Genomic DNA, 23371 nt, shown 5'->3' with positions numbered 1-23371 from the left:
TTTTGTTGGTCGTAAGCTGGCTTTAAGTACTGGTATTCCAGCCAATCCGATGCATAAAAGAACGATCGATGCAGCAAGTCTTGGATGTGTTGAAACCCAGAGGGGCTGGTGCCAGCTCGTCTACTCCGCAGTGGCCTCTGTACCCCCCGGAAGCACCCACTAAACTATTCTGCAGCACTCAGAGGGTTAATATCAGTAGCAGAAAGGGGCAGCTCATGTTTTGGAAAAATGTGAAGCTAAAAACGGGCACCAAATTATATCACAGAAAATTCTGCTTGTCCTGAATTCCTGAGAAATGAGTGGAATTTTCTGAAAAACAGGTTACTGGCTGAACAGGAAGTGAGTGTGTTACAGTTATACGGAAAATCACATTTGCAGATGTTATAGGGAAGAACAGAGGCGTCTGCTTTGAAAGCTGAAGGGTCTTTCAGTGCTCCTTGGGTAAATGACAGGCTCGCACTCCAAAAACATACGTCAACAAAGTGAGCGGGTTATTTTCGAACGTTCTATTAAAAGGAAAAAGTGCTGAACCTCCCTGTGTGCAACAATGGGCCTCGCCATTTAATTAGCACGGCAGAAAACAGAATGGGTGGCGGCGCGTCACCAGGGGAGAATGGGAACTTATAACAGGGTGTGGCGCCTTGTGTTTCAGACGTTGTGAGAATTGGGTGTCCTGGGCAGGAAGGACATTAAGTGCATAAGCAAACAAGAAGTGAGCAGATGACCTGAGGGGAGGTTAATCTGGTAACTAAATTGAAAACATTCGTTTTCGGGCCAACCAGTTCCCTCCGCGTTCCGCAGGAGCGAATCTCGCGTATGAGATTGCCACTGTCCTCCATCATCACCACCACCCCCCTCCCCTCCTCCTCCTCGGCCTCAGGACTGCGATCTCACGCATGTACGGATCGTGCAGGTAATCCTCGCTATTCTGCTCTTTTGTTTTCTTGCCCCTTTCGGTTTATACGAGTTTTTGATGGTTTCTGGGATAGTGACCGTGAGTGGGAGCCCAGGCTGAATTTTCCCCTCCTTAGCTCAGGGGCACTGAGGTCTCACCGCTGTCCCAGCTAGGAAAGGCCTGGGACCCTCTACGGGTAGCTCAACGCCACACCAAGCTGCACATTTACTACTTAGTTATCAGGTATGATGTTTTAAATTCCCATTTTGCAATCGAACTATAACCAATAAAAATGATAATCAGATAGGGTTGCCAACTCTAGTTGGACATATTCCTGAAGGTGTCATCACATGACTTCCTGCCTCCAACCGCCCCGCCTCTACACTCCCGCCATTGGTCGCCCAACATATCCATCCTCACGGCACACTGCCTTCCCACGCCAATTGGAATAGAGTCTTTGTTACCCGATTGGGTGATTATTGATTGTCGGTGAAACAGCCTCTTTTTCCATCACCAATGTTTTTATAACTAGTAAAGAAAAGTGTTCAAAGAAACACAATTTTTTAATGCCCCTATGATTTTTCTCCCAAGTGTTGCTCACAGCAGCGTCCTGGAGATTGGACTTTAATTTCTGGAGACTCCAGGGCAATCCTGGAGGGTTGGCAACCCTATAACCAGAGGAATTTTAAGCACAGCGTATTACAGTGAGAGCATCACAGGTTGTCCTTTTGATGAAGATGTCACTGTGTGTCAACTGAGTGCAGCATTTTCACAGTCGATGCCAACATTGGGACCTGCCACAGATTTATAAAAAATTATTCCAAAAAAAACTCTAGCCTTACAACAGGCCTATGAATTTCTTAAACAACCAGTGCACACGTGAGAAAAATAGTTGTGTTGAAATCACACAGTTCAGTAACAGTAATAAATGACTTGAAGCGTTAAGGGTAAAACTATTTAACTAAAGAAGAAAGAACGTGCATTTATACAGCACCTTTCACGACTCCAGGACGTCCCAAAGTCCTTCACAGCCACTGAAGTACTTTTGCAGTGTTGTAATCTAGGGAAATGCGGCAGTCAATTTGCACACAGCAAGATCCCACATACAGCAATGAGGTAAATGACCAGACAATCTGTTTTTGGTAGTGTTGATTGAGGGATAAAAGGCAGCAACCAATTTACTTTAATGCCTTAATTAAAACAATAGGCAGAGGACTTTTATGCCATTGTGTTTAAAGTGGTAGCTTGGCTTAGTGGTGACATTCTTACCCTTTAGTCAGAAAGTTGTGGGTTCAAACCCCACTCCAGGACTTTGAGCCCATAATCTAGGTTGTGCAGTACTGAAGAAGTACTGCAGTATTTGAGATGCTGTTGTTTGGATGAGATATTAAACCAATATGAGCAAACTGTTCAGGACATAAAAAGATCATATGGCACTTTTTCAAAGAAGAGCAGGAGAGTTCTCCTGGTGTCCTGCCCAAGATTCATCCCTCAGCCAAAAATAGTGTAACTGACACCTTGTTGCTGTTTGTGGGCTGTCCGTGTTTGCCTACAAAATGGCAGTAAGCTACACTACAAAAAAGAATTAATTGGCTGTGAAGTGCTTTGAGGCGTCCTGAGGATGTGAAAGGCACCATATAAATGTAAGTTATTTCTTCCCATTTTGCCACGCAATGGACTTCAACCCCAACAAGTGTGTTAAAGTTATCATTTGAACCCATCAGAGTTGCTTTCAAGTCACTCCCATCCATTATTCTCGATTACGGAACCATAGCAGTGTGCCTGGGCCCTAAGCTCTGGAATTCCCTTCTCCTGAACCTCTCTACCTCTCCCCCTTTAACATCCTTCCTTGAGACCTACCTCTTTGACCAAGCTTTATGTCACCTGCACTAATATCTCCTTCTTTCGCTCGGCACCAATTGTTTTTTTTTGTCCGATAACGCGCCTGTGAAGCGCCTTGGGACGTTTTACTATGTTAGAGGCGCTATATAAATGCACGTTGTTGTTGTTGTTGTTGTTGTTGTTGTTGTTGTTGTTGTGTCACCATTCACACCATAGCAAGTATTAAGGAGTTTATATTAAGGAGTAAATTTGTTTGGCAAGATTTTAAAAAATGATTGATACCGGAAATAAAAACAGAAAACACTGGAAATACACACCAAGTGAGTCAGCATCTGAAAAAAAAGAAAGACGTTCTGCAGCCAAAACATCTCAGACACTGGCTGACTCACAGCACGCTCTGTAACATTTGGGTGAGCTGTCGCCCCCCCATCTCTTTTCTCAGTTTCGTCCATACTTCTTGGTGATCATAAAGCAAGAAAAAAAAGGCAAAATTGTGTGTGGGAGAGATGCTTTCCTTCAGTGTTCTCCCTCCTCCCCTGAAGTTACCACAGGTGCCAGCAGCTCTGTTGTCTCTCATACTCCTTCTTCGTGGGTGAACTTAGACCAGGGATAGAAAAGGATGTTTGACCATGAGATTCATCAGACCCTAACCCCATCACGCCCGATATCCGCTTTCCCTTTTCCTCTATGTTATTGTTTGCTCGTCAAAGTGAGGAATGTTGGTGCTGGGAAATGGAATATTTTCAATGTCAACATCAAGCATTCCCAGGAAATGCGCAGTATTTAAGCACTCTCTACTCTACCTTAACAGTGTGCCTCAGCCCCTTACTGTGTGGCATTTTTGTTTTCCATTTCCCAAACCAGCCATTCATAACTCCCAAATGACAATTAGCATTGAATCGGCAGACCTGCACCCATTAGAAACAAGATTGAGACTGAGCAAGGCCCATCTCACATAGGGCTGTTACATAGGAACGGGAGTAGGTCATTCAGTCCCTCGAGCCTGTTCGGCCATTCAATTAGACCATGGCCGATCTGTATCTCAACTCCATTTACTCGCCTTGGTTCCACATCCCGTAATAGCCTTATCTAACAATAATCTATCGATCTCAGTCTTGGAAATTTCAATTGTCCCCCAGCATCCACAGCCTTTTGGGGGAGAGAGTTCCAGATTTCCATTACCCTTTGGAAAAAATGCTTCCGATTTCCCCGAATGACCCAGCTCTAATTTTAAGATTGTGCCCCTTGTTCTGGATTCCCCCACCAGAGGAAATAGTTTCTCCGTGTCTACCCTATTGAATCCTTTATAGACAAGCAAACAAGGGAGCCTGTCAGTCTATCGCCATTGTTTATTGGAACCCAGGTCCCCAGAGGTGAAATGCCAACGTCTCGCCCACTGTGCCACCCATTACTTGTGCACTCTCCAGCTGAAGTTACTGGATAGCAGTCAGAAGCAGGAGCCCTGGTTGACTGTTCCTTCTCTCTAGCCCAGGCCAATTGCCTTCTGATCTGAGACCAATTAACGTAGTACAGGCTGGCTGGTGAACCTGTATCATTTCTGGTTTGAAGTACCAAGACGGATTGTCCCTTCACGCACATAGCCACGGGGGAGTTCTATGATTTTTTTTTCTTCCTTATTATCCCGTTTCAATTGTTTAATCTGCTTCCTCCTCTTCCCCCCCCCCCCCACCACCCCACGCCCCCACTTTCTCCCTGCTCCACTTACCATTCCCCAGCCGATAGCATGGCCGGGTGGCCGGTTCTCTCAACAGTCTACAGACGGGTGGATGTCTAATGAGCCACTTGGAGTTGGCAAGCTGCACTTTTCCAAAAGCTCGCATGTATAACAATCAGCTCCCCACCAGGTCAGTGGCATGTCACGGTAAACACGGTCATTGACTCCAATGGAATTAGGTGGAAAAAGAAAAAAAAAAATCCATCAACAGGGGAAATCAGTGTGAAAGAGAAAACAGTCGTGAACTCTGGTGTGGGTCTTGCCAAGTCCCTCTAGTCGCCTGAGTACACCACAGTGCTCATTCTAGTACCGTAAGTAATTCAGTAGGAATGCACACCGGTGCTGCAGAGGACATCCTGAGGAACTGGTGACTTCACCTTCCTGAGAATATCTACAGGGAATGATGTCACTGAAGAGCAACAATGTAGTTGTCCCTGATCTCTCAGCTCAGATTTGACTTACAATAAGCATTGGTTAAATCGGGACAGGCCCGGTGGTGCGGAATTGCTTCGATTTATTACAGGGCGAGTCCACCTTCTCAACCTGTGCCTGTCGGAAGCAGAGAGGTGCCCAAAAGTCGTCAAGGATGAAACAATCCCCTTCTTTAACAGGGAGTGGGATGAATATATGGCTTGAGTGTCAGCCGTGGCTCAGTGGGTAGCCCACCCACCTCTGAGTCAGAAGGTTGTGGGCTCAAATCCCAATCCAGAGATTTGAGCACATAATCCAGGCTGACACTCCCAATGCAGTACTGAGGGAGTGCTGCACTGTTGGAGGTGCTGTCATTTAGATGAGAAGTTAAATCAAGACCCAGTCTTCCCCTCTCAGGTGGATGCACAAGATCCCATGGCACTATTTCAAAGAGCAGGGGAGTTCTCCCCGGTGTCCTGGCCAATATTTATCCCCCAACCAACATCACTAAAAAACAGATTAGCTGGTCATTATCACATTGCTGTTTGTGGGATCTTGCTGTGTGCAAATTGACTGCTGCGTTTCCTACATTACAACAACGACTAGACTTCAAAAAGCACTTCATTGGCTGTAAAGTGCTTTGGAACAGTCTTTTTCAAACACTGAATGTATCTGTCCACAGCTGTATGTGTGTGTAAATCTGTGTAATAATTGATACAAGGTGGAGATGGAAGAATATGGGAGTAGAACACAATCAGGTGTGTGAAGAAATGGTTGTGAATTGAATAGGTGTTTAAAGTGTCCTGCAATCAAAATGGACAGTAGAGTGGTCTTTACTTGAAGTCAAGAGACAGGAGGTCAGACCCCAGTCAGCATCAACCTTCCACTGTAGGCTTAGACTTGGCTTTAATGACCAGTCCTAAATAGTGACACCTTCATTTCCTAATCAGCTTTATTGACGGTATAAAGCTGGGAAGCAGTGAGAGAGTTAAAAGGTATTCCAGGAGTGAGATCAGAAAGTAACATGCACATTGTTGAAGATATATAATTGGATTTCATACCAAATTAGGGAGAAACATTCTCAGGAATCAAAAAGGGCTGCAAATTGCAGTTTAAAATAATGAAATTGGACGATGCAATGAATTCCAGCACAGGCACGATGGACCGAATGGCCTCCTTCTGTGCAGAATCATTCTATGATTCTATGATTAGACACTGGTCTTTCACCTCTGGCATACAGATTCAAATCCGGACGCGGCTGATGGGATGAAGCTCTCCTTACGTCTGGTGACAATAAGGGTCCAACAAGAAATGGGTTTTGAGCAGTCTCCAACCCAGTCAGTAGTGGGGAGCGGGACTCCAGCAGAAAACCGTTCCTAATTGGCTGCGCTCGTGCAAGGGCAATTAGGGATGGGCAATAAATGCTGGCCCCGCCAGCGACGCCCGCATCCCATGAACGAATAAAAAAAAACCAGGACTGTCAGAAATAGAAAAGTGTCACCCTGCGACACACATCTGAGATTGCGACTGAGGTACGTTATTGGGCAGAGTAGTGGGAGTTTCATTCTGCGTCTAACTGTGGGAGAGCTAGACACTGGATACCTAACATGTTCCATTCCCCAGCACTAACATCCATCAGCTCGATGAGCAGAAAACTCACCAAAAAATAACGAAGAAAATTCCGGTTCTGTCTGGAAAATGGCTTTTGGATCCCTCAAGAGCCTGCTGGGTGAAAGGCAATGCAATAAAGCTGTACAGAAGGCTCTGCTCCCAGTCTGTGCTGTGTTAGCTCTTTGCAGTTAGGGCAGGACCATTGGCCTCAGTGCCCCTGGGCAGAGGGACAAAAAACGCCCAGAGTTAAAAATAAAAGGTTCAGTGTGTGTCCTAACTTCGTGGAACTATTAGTCAGCCAAGTGTTGTATTTCAAGTGTAGATCATAAGGGGCAATAAACTTAGACTGTGCTCAGAAGAAGCCAAAAGCTGTGAGCGGCTTATTGGTGCCCTGTAAAATCCCGACTTGTGAATCGTGCTCCCAGATAAATACCTCGCCCGACTGGCCATTTGTGAGCCCAGGCAGCCAGCGTCGGCAGGTCACAGGGGCGTCGTTACCACTGAGCACAATCCTATCCTAACCTGATATTCGCGTCAAGTGCAGTTTCCTGCATGGAACACTGGGGGTGAGGACTCTATCAGACACTCACACCATTTCCAGAGACTTGAGTACATAACCCAGGCTGACACTGCCAGTCCAGTATCGAGGGAGTGCTGCACTGTCGGAGGTACCGTCTTTCAGATGAGACGTTAAACCTCTCAGGTGGACGTCAAAGATCCCATGGCACTATTTTAAAGAAGGGCAGGGGAGTTCTCCCCAGTGTCCTGGCCAATATTTATCTCTCAACCAACAACACTAAAAAACTGATTATCTGGTCATTATCACACTGCTGTTTGTGGGACCTTGCTGTGCGCAAATTGGTGCAATGACTACACTTCAAAAGTACTTCATTGGCTGTATAGTGCTTTGGGACGTCCTGAGGTCGTGAAAGGCGCTATATAAATGCAAATTCTTTCTTATCTATTTACCTGAGGATTATGTGAGCAGGTGATCTGAATTTTTATTTTAATGACGAGCCATCCCCGAAACCTTAACCTCTTGTAGCTGCTGACTGACCGACCCGCCGAGCAATTCAAGCAGTTACTGGTTTTCTTTTATGTTATGCAATTTTGCTTGGCTGTTCCTTGCAGGGAAATAACTCACTCTGTATAAATTCTCCAAAAACTTAATGAGGTGTGGTGGAGCTGGTCAGGATTACAATGGTGGGAATACACATTAGAGGTTAACTAGCAGGGTCAAGAATTCCCAGAAATCTAGAGTGACACACATATGTACGCACACACACCCCACACACACACCACACAGACCCCACACAGACCCCGTACACACACCACACAGACCCCATACACACACCACACAGACCCCACACACACACCACACAGACCCCGTACACACACCACACAGACCCCACACACACACCACACAGACCCCGTACACACACCACACAGACCCCATACACACACCCTGTACACACAACACACACACCACACACACAATACACAGACCCCATACACACACCACACACACACCACGTACACACACCACAAACACACCACACACATACCCCGTACACACACCACAAACACACCCCATACACACACCACACACACACCCCATACACACACCACACACATACCCCGTACACACACCACAAACACACCCCATACACACACCACACACACACCCCATACACACACCACACACACACCCCATACACACACCACACACATACCCCGTACACACACCACACACACACCCCATACACACACCACACACATACCCCGTACACAGGCCACACACACACCCCATACACACACCACACACATACCCCGTACACACGCCACACACACACCCCATACACACACCACACACATACCCCATACACACACCACACACACACCCGGTACACACACCACACACACACCCGGTACACACACCACACACACACCCCGTACACACACCACACACATACCCCGTACACATGCCACACACATACCCAATACACACACCACACACACACCCCATACACACACCCCGTACACACACCATACACACACCCCATAGACATACCCCGCACACACACCACATGCACACCGCATGCACACACCACACACACACCCCATACACACACCACACACATACCCCGGACACACACCACACACACACCCCATACACACACCACACACATACCCCGTACACACGCCACACACACACCCCATACACACACCACACACATACCCCGTACACACGCCACACACACACCCCATACACACACCACACACACACCCCATACACACACCACACACACACCCCATACACACACCCCGTACACACACCACACACACACCCCGTACACACACCACACACATACCCCGTACACACACCACACACATACCCCATACACACACCACACACACACCCCATACACACACCCCGTACACACACCACACACACACCCCATACACACACCACACACATACCCCGTACACACACCACACACACACCACACACACACCCCTTACACATACCACACACACACCCCGTACACACACCACACAGACCCCGTACACACACCACACACACACCCCGTACACACACCACACACACCCCCCGTACACACACCACACACACACCCCGTACACACACCACACACACACCCCGTACACATACCACACACACACCCCACACACAGACCCCACACACACACCCCATACACAAACCACACACACACCCCATACACACACCACACACACACCCCGTACACACACCACACACACACCCCGTACACACACCACACACACACCCCATACACACACCACACACACACCCCGTACACACACCACACACACGCCCCGTACACACACCACACACACACCCCGTACACACACCACGCACACACCCCGTACACACACCACACACACACCCCGTACACACACCACGCACACACCCCGTACACACACCACGCACACACCCCGTACACACACCACACACACACCCCGTACACACACCACACACACACCCCGTACACACACCACACACACACCCCGTACACACACCACACACACACCCCGTACACACACCACACAGACCCCGGACACACACCACACACACACCCCGTACACACACCACACACACACCCCGTACACACACCACACAGACCCCGTACACACACCACACACAGACCCCGTACACACACCACACACACACCCCGTACACACACCACACATACACCCCGTACACACACCACACACACACACCATACACACACCACACACACACCCCGTACACACACCACACACACACCCCGTACACACACCACACACACACCCCGTACACACACCACACAGACCCCGTACACACACCACACACACACCCCGTACACACACCACACACACACCCTGTACACACACCACACACACACCCCGTACACACACCACACACACACCCCGTACACACACCACACACACACCCCGTACACACACCACACATACACCCCGTACACACACCACACACACACACCATACACACACCACACACACACCCCGTACACACACCACACACACACCCCGTACACACACCACACAGACCCCGTACACACACCACACACACACCCCGTACACACACCACACACACACACCCCGTACACACACCACACACACACCCCGTACACACACCACACACACACCCCGTACACACACCACACACACACCCCGTACACACACCACACACACACCCCGTACACACACCACACACACACCCTGTACACACAACACACACACCACACACACAATACACAGACCCCATACACACACCACACACACACCACGTACACACACCACAAACACACCACACACATATCCCGTACACACACCACACAAACCCCATACACACACCCCATACACACACCACACACACACCCCGTACACACCCCACACGCAAACCCCGTACACACACCACACACATACCCCGTACACACACCACACACATACCCCGTACACACACCACAAACACACCCCATACACACACCACACACACACCCCGTACACACCCCACACACAAACCCCGTACACACACCACACACATACCCCGTACACACACCACACACATACCCCATACACACACCACACACACACCCCATACACACCCCACACACAAACCCCGTACACACACCACACACATACCCCGTACACACACCACACACACACCCCATACACACACCACACACACACCCCGTACACACACCACACACACACCCCGTACACACACCACACAGACCCCGGACACACACCACACACACACCCCGTACACACACCACACACACACCCCGTACACACACCACACAGACCCCGTACACACACCACACACAGACCCCGTACACACACCACACACACACCCCGTACACACACCACACATACACCCCGTACACACACCACACACACACACCATACACACACCACACACACACCCCGTACACACACCACACACACACCCCGTACACACACCACACACACACCCCGTACACACACCACACAGACCCCGTACACACACCACACACACACCCCGTACACACACCACACACACACCCTGTACACACACCACACACACACCCCGTACACACACCACACACACACCCCGTACACACACCACACACACACCCCGTACACACACCACACATACACCCCGTACACACACCACACACACACACCATACACACACCACACACACACCCCGTACACACACCACACACACACCCCGTACACACACCACACAGACCCCGTACACACACCACACACACACCCCGTACACACACCACACACACACACCCCGTACACACACCACACACACACCCCGTACACACACCACACACACACCCCGTACACACACCACACACACACCCCGTACACACACCACACACACACCCCGTACACACACCACACACACACCCTGTACACACAACACACACACCACACACACAATACACAGACCCCATACACACACCACACACACACCACGTACACACACCACAAACACACCACACACATATCCCGTACACACACCACACAAACCCCATACACACACCCCATACACACACCACACACACACCCCGTACACACCCCACACGCAAACCCCGTACACACACCACACACATACCCCGTACACACACCACACACATACCCCGTACACACACCACAAACACACCCCATACACACACCACACACACACCCCGTACACACCCCACACACAAACCCCGTACACACACCACACACATACCCCGTACACACACCACACACATACCCCATACACACACCACACACACACCCCATACACACACCACACACATACCCCGTACACACACCACACACACACCCCATACACACACCACACACATACCCCGTACACAGGCCACACACACACCCCATACACACACCACACACATACCCCGTACACACGCCACACACACACCCCATACACACACCACACACATACCCCATACACACACCACACACACACCCGGTACACACACCACACACACACCCGGTACACACACCACACACACACCCCGTACACACACCACACACATACCCCGTACACATGCCACACACATACCCAATACACACACCACACACACACCCCATACACACACCCCGTACACACACCATACACACACCCCATAGACATACCCCGCACACACACCACATGCACACCGCATGCACACACCACACACACACCCCATACACACACCACACACATACCCCGTACACACGCCACACACACACCCCATACACACACCACACACATACCCCGTACACACGCCACACACACACCCCATACACACACCACACACACACCCCATACACACACCACACACACACCCCATACACACACCCCGTACACACACCACACACACACCCCGTACACACACCACACACACACCCCGTACACACACCACACACATACCCCGTACACACACCACACACATACCCCATACACACACCACACACACACCCCATACACACACCCCGTACACACACCACACACACACCCCGTACACACACCACACAGACCCCGTACACACACCACACACACACCCCGTACACACACCACACACACACCCCGTACACACACCACACACACACCCCGTACACACACCACACACACACACCATACACACACCACACACACACCCCGTACACACACCACACAGACCCCGTACACACACCACACACACCCCCCGTACACACACCACACACACACCCCGTACACACACCACACACACACCCCGTACACATACCACACACACACCCCACACACAGACCCCACACACACACCCCATACACAAACCACACACACACCCCATACACACACCACACACACACCCCATACACACACCACACACACACCCCGTACACACACCACACACACACCCCGTACACACACCACACACACACCCCGTACACACACCACACACACGCCCCGTACACACACCACACACACACCCCGTACACACACCACACACACACCCCGTACACACACCACACACACGCCCCGTACACACACCACACACACACCCCGTACACACACCACGCACACACCCCGTACACACACCACACACACACCCCGTACACACACCACACACACACCCCGTACACACACCACGCACACACCCCGTACACACACCACACACACACCCCGTACACACACCACACAGACCCCGTACACACACCACACACACACCCCGTACACACACCACACACACACCCCGTACACACACCACACACACACCCCGTACACACACCACACACACACCCCGTACACACACCACACACACACAACATACACACACCACACACACACCCCGTACACACACCACACAGACCCCGTACACACACCACACACACCCCGTACACACACCACACACACACCCCATACACACACCACACACACACCCCGTACACACACCACACACACACCCCGTACACACACCACACACACGCCCCGTACACACACCACACACACACCCCGTACACACACCACGCACACACCCCGTACACACACCACACACACACCCCGTACACACACCACACACACACCCCGTACACACACCACACACAGACCCCGTACACACACCACACACACACCCCGTACACACACCACACACACACAACATACACACACCACACACACACCCCGTACACACACCACACAGACCCCGTACACACACCACACACACCCCGTACACACACCACACACACACCCCATACACACACCACACACACACCCCGTACACACACCACACACACACCCCATACACACACCACACACACACCCCGTACACACACCACACACACACCCCGTACACACACCACACACACACCCCGTACACACACCACACACACACCCCGTACACACACCACACAGACCCCGTACACACACCACACACACCCCCCGTACACACACCACACACACACCCCGTACACACACCACACACACACCCCGTACACATACCACATACACACACCACACACACACCCCGTACACACACCACGCACACACCCCGTACACACACCACACACACACCCCGTACACACACCACACACACACCCCGTACACACACCACACACAGACCCCGTACACACACCACACACACACCCCGTACACACACCACACACACACAACATACACACACCACACACACACCCCGTACACACACCACACAGACCCCGTACACACACCACACACACCCCGTACACACACCACACACACACCCCATACACACACCACACACACACCCCGTACACACACCACACACACACCCCATACACACACCACACACACACCCCGTACACACACCACACACACACCCCGTACACACACCACACACACACCCCGTACACACACCACACACACACCCCGTACACACACCACACAGACCCCGTACACACACCACACACACCCCCCGTACACACACCACACACACACCCCGTACACACACCACACACACACCACGTACACACACCACAAACACACCACACACATATCCCGTACACACACCACACAAACCCCATACACACACCCCATACACACACCACACACACACCCCGTACACACCCCACACGCAAACCCCGTACACACACCACACACATACCCCGTACACACACCACACACATACCCCGTACACACACCACAAACACACCCCATACACACACCACACACACACCCCGTACACACCCCACACACAAACCCCGTACACACACCACACACATACCCCGTACACACACCACACACATACCCCATACACACACCACACACACACCCCATACACACACCACACACATACCCCGTACACACACCACACACACACCCCATACACACACCACACACATACCCCGTACACAGGCCACACACACACCCCATACACACACCACACACATACCCCGTACACACGCCACACACACACCCCATACACACACCACACACATACCCCATACACACACCACACACACACCCGGTACACACACCACACACACACCCGGTACACACACCACACACACACCCCGTACACACACCACACACATACCCCGTACACATGCCACACACATACCCAATACACACACCACACACACACCCCATACACACACCCCGTACACACACCATACACACACCCCATAGACATACCCCGCACACACAACACATGCACACCGCATGCACACACCACACACACACCCCATACACACACCACACACATACCCCGTACACACGCCACACACACACCCCATACACACACCACACACATACCCCGTACACACGCCACACACACACCCCATACACACACCACACACACACCCCATACACACACCACACACACACCCCATACACACACCCCGTACACACACCACACACACACCCCGTACACACACCACACACACACCCCGTACACACACCACACACATACCCCGTACACACACCACACACATACCCCATACACACACCACACACACACCCCATACACACACCCCGTACACACACCACACACACACCCCGTACACACACCACACAGACCCCGTACACACACCACACACACACCCCGTACACACACCACACACACACCCCGTACACACACCACACACACACCCCGTACACACACCACACACACACACCATACACACACCACACACACACCCCGTACACACACCACACAGACCCCGTACACACACCACACACACCCCCCGTACACACACCACACACACACCCCGTACACACACCACACACACACCCCGTACACATACCACACACACACCCCACACACAGACCCCACACACACACCCCATACACAAACCACACACACACCCCATACACACACCACACACACACCCCATACACACACCACACACACACCCCGTACACACACCACACACACACCCCGTACACACACCACACACACACCCCGTACACACACCACACACACGCCCCGTACACACACCACACACACACCCCGTACACACACCACACACACACCCCGTACACACACCACACACACGCCCCGTACACACACCACACACACACCCCGTACACACACCACGCACACACCCCGTACACACACCACACACACACCCCGTACACACACCACACACACACCCCGTACACACACCACGCACACACCCCGTACACACACCACACACACACCCCGTACACACACCACACAGACCCCGTACACACACCACACACACACCCCGTACACACACCACACACACACCCCGTACACACACCACACACACACCCCGTACACACACCACACACACACCCCGTACACACACCACACACACACAACATACACACACCACACACACACCCCGTACACACACCACACAGACCCCGTACACACACCACACACACCCCGTACACACACCACACACACACCCCATACACACACCACACACACACCCCGTACACACACCACACACACACCCCGTACACACACCACACACACGCCCCGTACACACACCACACACACACCCCGTACACACACCACGCACACACCCCGTACACACACCACACACACACCCCGTACACACACCACACACACACCCCGTACACACACCACACACAGACCCCGTACACACACCACACACACACCCCGTACACACACCACACACACACAACATACACACACCACACACACACCCCGTACACACACCACACAGACCCCGTACACACACCACACACACCCCGTACACACACCACACACACACCCCATACACACACCACACACACACCCCGTACACACACCACACACACACCCCATACACACACCACACACACACCCCGTACACACACCACACACACACCCCGTACACACACCACACACACACCCCGTACACACACCACACACACACCCCGTACACACACCACACAGACCCCGTACACACACCACACACACCCCCCGTACACACACCACACACACACCCCGTACACACACCACACACACACCCCGTACACATACCACATACACACACCACACACACACCCCATACACACACCACACACATACCCCGTACACACACCACACACCCGCCCCGTACACACACCACACACACACCCCTTACACACACCACACACACATCCCGTACACACACCACACACATACCCCGTACACACACCCCGTACGCACACCCCTTACGCACGCCCCATACGCACACCCCGTACACACACCACACACACATACCCCATACACACACCACACTCATACCCCGTACACACACAACACACACACCCCATACACACACCACACACAGACCCCGTACACACACCACACACACACCCCGTACACACACCACACACACCCCCCGTACACACACCACACACACACCCCGTACACACACCACACACACACCCCGTACACACACCAGACACAGACCCCGTACACACACCACACACACCACACACAGACCCCGTACACACACCACACACACCCCATACACACACCACACACACACCCCGTACACACACCAGACACAGACCCCGTACACACACCACACACACCCCATACACACACCACACACACACCCCGTACACACACCAGACACAGACCCCGTACACACACCACACACACCACACACACACCCCGTACACACACCACACACACCCCATACACACACCACACACACACCCCGTACACACACCACACACACATCCCGTACACACACCACACACACGCCCCGTACACACACCACACACACACCCCATACACACACCACACACACACCCCGTACACACACCACACACACACCCCGTACACACACCACACACACACCCCGTACACACACCACACACACACCCCGTACACACACCACACACACACCCCGTACACACACCACACACACACCCCGTACACACACCACACACACACCCCGTACACACACCACACACATACCCCGTACACACACCACACACACACCCCATACACACACCACACACACACCCCGTACACACACCACACACACACCCCGTACACACACCACACAGACCCCGTACACACACCACACACACCCCGTACACAGACCACACACACACCCCGTACACACACCACACAGACCCCGTACACACACCACACACACACCCCGTACACACACCACACAGACCCCGTACACACACCACACACACACCCCGTACACACACCACACACACACACCATACACACACCACACACACACACCATACACACACCACACACACACCCCGTACACACACCACACATACACCCCGTACACACGCCACACACACACACCATACACACACCACACACACACCCCGTACACACACCACACACACACCCCGTACACACACCACACACACACACCATACACACACCACACACACACCCCGTACACACACCACACATACACCCCGTACACACGCCACACACACACACCATACACACACCACACACACACACCATACACACACCACACACACACCCCGTACACACACCACACACACACCCCGTACACACACCACACACACACCCCTTACACACACCACACACACACCCCGTACACACACCACACACACACCCCGTACACACACCACACACACACCCCGTACACACACCACACACACACCCCGTACACTACACACACCACACACACACCCCGTACACACACCACACATACACCCCGTACACACACCACACACACACACCATACACACACCACACACACACCCCGTACACACACCACACACACACCCCGTACACACACCACACACACACACCATGCACACACCACACACACACACCATACACACACCACACACACACCCCGTACACACACCACACATACACCCCGTACACACGCCACACACACACACCATACACACACCACACACACACCCCGTACACACACCACACACACACCCCGTGCACACACCACACACACACACCCCGTACACACACCACACACACACCCCGTACACACACCACACACACACCCCGTACACACACCACACACATACCCCGTACACACACCACACACACGCCTCATACACACACTACACACACACCCCACACACAGACCCCACACACACACCCCGTACACACACCACACACATACCCTGTACACACACCACACACACACCCTGTACACACACCACACACACACCCCGTACACACACCACACACACACCCCGTACACACACCACACACACACCCCGTACACACACCACACACACACCCTGTACACACACCACACACACACCCCGTACACACACCACACACACACCCCGTACACACACCACACACATACCCCGTACACACACCACACACACACCCCGTACACCCACCACACACACACACCATACACACACCACACACACACCCCATACACACACCACACACACACTCCGTACACACACCACACAAACACCCCGTACACACACCACACAGACCCCGTACACACACCACACACACCCCCCGTACACACACCACACACACACCCCGTACACACACCACACACACACCCCGTACACATACCACACACACACCCCACACACAGACCCCACACACACACCCCATACACAAACCACACACACACCCCATACACACACCACACACACACCCCATACACACACCACACACACACCCCGTACACACACCACACACACACCCCGTACACACACCACACACACACCCCGTACACACACCACACACACGCCCCGTACACACACCACACACACACCCCGTACACACACCACGCACACACCCCGTACACACACCACACACACACCCCGTACACACACCACACACACACCCCGTACACACACCACGCACACACCCCGTACACACACCACACACACACCCCGTACACACACCACACAGACCCCGTACACACACCACACACACACCCCGTACACACACCACACACACACAACATACACACACCACACACACACCCCGTACACACACCACACAGACCCCGTACACACACCACACACACCCCGTACACACACCACACACACACCCCATACACACACCACACACACACCCCGTACACACACCACACACACACCCCGTACACACACCACACAGACCCCGGACACACACCACACACACACCCCGTACACACACCACACACACACCCCGTACACACACCACACACACACCCCGTACACACACCACACACACACCCCGTACACACACCACACACACACCCCGTACACACACCACACACACACCCCGTACACACACCACACAGACCCCGTACACACACCACACACACCCCCCGTACACACACCACACACACACCCCGTACACACACCACGCACACACCCCGTACACATACCACACACACACCCCACACACAGACCCCACACACACACCCCATACACACACCACACACACACCCCATACACACACCACACACACACCCCATACACACACCACACACACGCCCCGTACACACACCACACACACACCCCGTACACACACCACACACACACCCCGTACACACACCACACACACACCCCGTACACAGACCCCACACACACACCCCATACACACACCACACACACACCCCATACACACACCACACACACACCCCATACACACACCACACACACGCCCCGTACACACACCACACACATACCCCGTACACACACCACACACACACCCCGTACACACACCACACACACACCCCGTACACACACCACACACCCGCCCCGTACACACACCACACACACACCCCGTACACACACCACACACACATCCCGTACACACACCACACACATACCCCGTACACACACCCCGTACGCACACCCCTTACGCACGCCGCATACGCACACCCCGTACACACACCACACACACATACCCCGTACACACAAAAGACACACACCCCATACACACACCACACACACACCCCATACACACACCACACACATACCCCATACACACACCACCCACATACCCCGTACACACACCACACACACCCCCAGTACACACACCAGACACAGACCCCGTACACACACCACACACACCACACACAGACCCCGTACACACACCACACACACCCCATACACACACCACACACACACCCCGTACACACACCACACACACATCCCGTACACACACCACACACACACCCCGTACACACACCACACACACACCCCGTACACACACCACACACACACCCCATACACACACCACACACACACCCCGTACACACACCACACACACACCCCGTACACACACCACACACACACCCCATACACACACCACACACACACCCCGTACACACACCACACACACATCCCGTACACACACCACACACACACCCCGTACACACACCACACACACACCCCGTACACACACCACACACACATCCCGTACACACACCACACACACACCCCGTACACACACCACACACACACCCCGTACACACACCACACACACATCCCGTACACACACCACACACACACCCCGTACACACACCACACACACACCCCGTACACACACCACACACACACCCCGTACACACACCACACACACACCCCTTACACACACCACACACACACCCCGTACACACACCACACACACACCCCGTACACACACCACACACACACCCCGTACACACACCACACACACACACCCCGTACACACACCACACACACCCCGTACACAGACCACACACACACCCCGTACACACACCACACAGACCCCGTACACACACCACACACACACCCCGTACACACACCACACACACACCCCGTACACACACCACACACACACACCCCGTACACACACCACACACACACCCCGTACACACACCACACACACACACCCCGTACACACACCACACACACACACCATACACACACCACACACACACCCCGTACACACACCACACACACACCCCGTACACACACCACACACATACCCCGTACACACACCACACACACGCCTCATACACACACTACACACACACCCCACACACAGACCCCACACACACACCCCGTACACACACCACACACACACCCCGTACACACACCACACACACACCCCGTACACACACCACACACACACCCCGTACACACACCACACACACACCCCGTACACACACCACACACACCACACACATACCCCGTACACACAAAAGACACACACCCCATACACACACCACACACATACCACGTACACACACCACACACATACCCTGTACACACACCACACACACACCCCGTACACACACCACACACACACCCCGTACACACACCACACACACACCACACACACACCACACACACGCCTCATACACACACCACACACACACACAAACACACACACACACGCTCACATATGCACACAGACACACGCATACACACACATGCACAAACACACACACGCTTGCATACACATGTACATACACACGCATACTTGCACTCACACACATATGCACGCATGCACACAGACACACACACATACACATGCGCGCACACACACACACACACACACACACACAAGAGCAGGGTGTAAATCTACTATTGGACTTGGTGGCTCTAAATGATAATTGTCCATACTTTGGGATAATGGAATATCACATCCAATCCTCTCCGCCCAGTTGGAAGCCATGAAACCAGCCCGATGAATTGTTCTGTAATGGAATCTCACCCTTTGATACCTCCCACTGGGACTATAAATTAATTTTATAGATTGCTACCACATCCAGCGATTTCCTGTTTATGAACAGAAATAACATTCTGATTGAGACCTTTTTTCAGGTTGGAATTTGCCGTTTATAAATAAAGGTGTTGTGCATTCACCTTTGACCCTTAATAATATTACCCCTACAATTTTTTCTTGACAGTTCATTGTAATGATAGTTAAGATATTACACTACTCGTGCCCTTTCTTAAAACTATTAACATTTTTTCCCCCATCTAACTTGTCCCTACTTCTCTACAGGGTGCCAGTTTATACTGTAGAATGGTTTCACGGGGACTGACTGCCGTCAAGTACCTCTTTGAAGTGGCCATTCTTAAGTTGTGAGCAAAGACGGTGAATATAGGCAGATTATTCGACCATGGGATGCGCTGCAACTGAGCCTAATCCTGTCCTCATCTGACATTCACAAATGAGCACAGAGGTTGATGATAGTGTTCAAAAGCAGGAACCCTCATCTCCTTAGCCCCAGAGTGGGCACTGCCGGTCTGTACAATTAAGTAATACGCTGAGCAGTTATAATTTTTTAACGGCAAAAAAAAATCTGCTGGGTAGTAGGAGGCTGAGGAGGAAAAGGCAAAATCTAAGACATAGTGGTGTATATGGTGGGTGGCACAAGCCATTGGAACTCAATTATGTTGCATCGCACACTGGTGTTCAGGGTCAGTG

Source organism: Heptranchias perlo, chromosome 19 (genome assembly GCF_035084215.1).
Source record: "Heptranchias perlo isolate sHepPer1 chromosome 19, sHepPer1.hap1, whole genome shotgun sequence".
Taxonomy (NCBI): Eukaryota; Metazoa; Chordata; class Chondrichthyes; order Hexanchiformes; family Hexanchidae; genus Heptranchias; species Heptranchias perlo.
Note: the sequence above shows the minus strand (reverse complement) of the source record.